Here is a 2500-nt window from a genome sequence, read left to right on the forward strand (position 1 = left end):
AAACATGCTGAAATATAGTAAACTATGGAGACATTCCTTAAAAAGAATGTCTCAGACAATAAAATTTTCTGTTGAAAACATTGTTTTTGCATTTTTGTGTCTCTGAGCTAAAAAAAACTACTTTTGGCAGCGGTGGGATTCGAACCCACGCCCCCAAAGAGACTGGAGCCTTAATCCAGCACCTTAGACCGCTCGGCCACGCTACCTTCTGCAGTTACAGTTGCTGCTTCCTTTGTTTTGCAAGGTTTTATCATCTTAAAAACAATCAGAATATGCAGAAACAAAAGCATGCACTCTCTCCCATGAAAAAGATCCCTTTCATGCTAGCTATGAAACTCTGAAACAGACAATGACCATTCGGTAACACAGGAAAGCGCAAAGCAATGGCAGCTGAAAGACAGCATTAAGCATATTCCAGCATGGGACCAATCTGAGATGGGGTTGTTGCAAAAGCTTGACTGGCAGTGGTGGGATTTGAACCCACGCCTCAACAGAGACTGGAGCCTAAAACCAGCGCCCTAGACCACTCGGCCACACTACCTCTCACAATAACCTCCTTTGTCTGCTTTGGAAAAATGAAGGCTACACTGTTTTGACAAACAAACAGAAAATTGTGTGCAATTGCAGTGTTCCCAGATTGGTTGTCTGGTTGTAACATAAGCTTCCTTGTAAATGTTGTCATGAAAAAACTTTGAGTGAAGTATTTGATGCGAAAATCCACAAACATGCTGAAATATAGTAAACTATGGAGGCATTCCTTAAAAAGAATGTCTCAGACAATAAAATTTTCTGTTGAAAACATTGTTTTTGCAGTTTTGTGTCTCTGAGCTAAAAAAAACTGCTTTTGGCAGCGGTGGGATTTGAACCCACGCCCCCGAAGAGACTGGAGCCTTAATCCAGCGCCTTAGACAGCTCGGCCACGCTACCTTCTGCAGTTGCAGTTACTGCTTCCTTTGTTTTGCAAGGTTTTATCATCTTAAAAACAATCAGAATATGCAGAAACAAAAGCATGCACTCTCTCCCATGAAAAAGATCCCTTTCATGCTAGCTATGAAACTCTGAAACAGACAATGACCATTCGGTAACACAGGAAAGCGCAAAGCAATGGCAGCTGAAAGACAGCATTAAGCATATTCCAGCATGGGACCAATCTGAGATGGGGTTGTTGCAAAAGCTTGACTGGCAGTGGTGGGATTTGAACCCACGCCTCAACAGAGACTGGAGTCTAAATACAACGCCTTAGACCACTTAGCCACACTACCTCTCACAACAACCTCCTTTGTCTGCTTTGGAAAAATGAAGGCTACAGTGTTTTGACAAAGAAACAGAAAATTGTGTGCAATTGCAGTGTTCCCAGATTGGTTGTCTGGTTGTAACATAAGCTTCCTTGTAAATGTTGTCATGAAAAAACTTTGAGTGAAGTATTTGATGCGAAAATCCACAAACATGCTGAAATATAGTAAACTATGGAGGCATTCCTTAAAAAGAATGTCTCAGACAATAAAATTTTCTGTTGAAAACATTGTTTTTGCAGTTTTGTGTCTCTGAGCTAAAAAAAACTGCTTTTGGCAGCAGTGGGATTTGAACCCACGCCCCCGAAGAGACTGGAGCCTTAATCCAGCGCCTTAGACCGCTCGGCCACGCTACCTTCTGCAGTTGCAGTTGCTACTTCCTTTGTTTTGCAAGGTTTTATCATCTTAAAAACAATCAGAATATGCAGAAACAAAAGCATGCACTCTCTCCCATGAAAAAGATCCCTTTCATGCTAGCTATGAAACTCTGAAACAGACAATGACCATTCGGTAACACAGGAAAGCGCAAAGCAATGGCAGCTGAAAGACAGCATTAAGCATATTCCAGCATGGGACCAATCTGAGATGGGGTTGTTGCAAAAGCTTGACTGACAGTGGTGGGATTTGAACCCACGCCTCAACAGAGACTGGAACCTAAATCCAGCACCTTAGACCACTCAGCCACACTACCTCTCACAACAACCTCCCTTGTCTGCTTTGGAAAAATAAAGGCTACAGTGTTTTGACAAACAAACAGAAAATTGTGTGCAATTGCAGTGTTCCCAGATTGGTTGTCTGGTTGTAACATAAGCTTCCTTGTAAATGTTGTCATGAAAAAACTTTGAGTGAAGTATTTGATGCGAAAATCCACAAACATGCTGAAATATAGTAAACTATGGAGACATTCCTTAAAAAGAATGTCTCAGACAATAAAATTTTCTGTTGAAAACATTGTTTTTGCATTTTTGTGTCTCTGAGCTAAAAAAAACTACTTTTGGCAGCGGTGGGATTCGAACCCACGCCCCCGAAGAGACTGGAGCCTTAATCCAGCACCTTAGACCGCTCGGCCACGCTACCTTCTGCAGTTACAGTTGCTGCTTCCTTTGTTTTGCAAGGTTTTATCATCTTAAAAACAATCAGAATATGCAGAAACAAAAGCATGCACTCTCTCCCATGAAAAAGATCCCTTTCATGCTAGCTATGAAACT

General features: G+C 41.6%; 5 non-coding genes across 5 annotated transcripts; all 5 read right to left on the reverse strand.

Annotated features, from left to right (window-relative positions):
• Positions 1 to 124: 124 nt before the first annotated feature.
• On the reverse strand, positions 125 to 206 carry trnal-aag (transfer RNA leucine (anticodon AAG)). The gene has a single exon. It is a non-coding gene; the product is annotated as a tRNA-Leu (tRNA).
• Positions 207 to 459: 253 nt separating this feature from the next.
• On the reverse strand, positions 460 to 541 carry trnal-uag (transfer RNA leucine (anticodon UAG)). Its single transcript has one exon. It is a non-coding gene; the product is annotated as a tRNA-Leu (tRNA).
• A 1025-nt stretch (positions 542 to 1566) lies between these two features.
• Positions 1567 to 1648, reverse strand: trnal-aag (transfer RNA leucine (anticodon AAG)). The gene has a single exon. It is a non-coding gene; the product is annotated as a tRNA-Leu (tRNA).
• Positions 1649 to 1901: 253 nt separating this feature from the next.
• Positions 1902 to 1983, reverse strand: trnal-uag (transfer RNA leucine (anticodon UAG)). The gene has a single exon. It is a non-coding gene; the product is annotated as a tRNA-Leu (tRNA).
• A 304-nt stretch (positions 1984 to 2287) lies between these two features.
• trnal-aag (transfer RNA leucine (anticodon AAG)) lies at positions 2288 to 2369 on the reverse strand. The gene has a single exon. It is a non-coding gene; the product is annotated as a tRNA-Leu (tRNA).
• Between the last annotated feature and the right edge of the window lie 131 nt (positions 2370 to 2500).

Source organism: Salminus brasiliensis, chromosome 22 (assembly GCF_030463535.1).
Source record: "Salminus brasiliensis chromosome 22, fSalBra1.hap2, whole genome shotgun sequence".
Taxonomy (NCBI): Eukaryota; Metazoa; Chordata; class Actinopteri; order Characiformes; family Bryconidae; genus Salminus; species Salminus brasiliensis.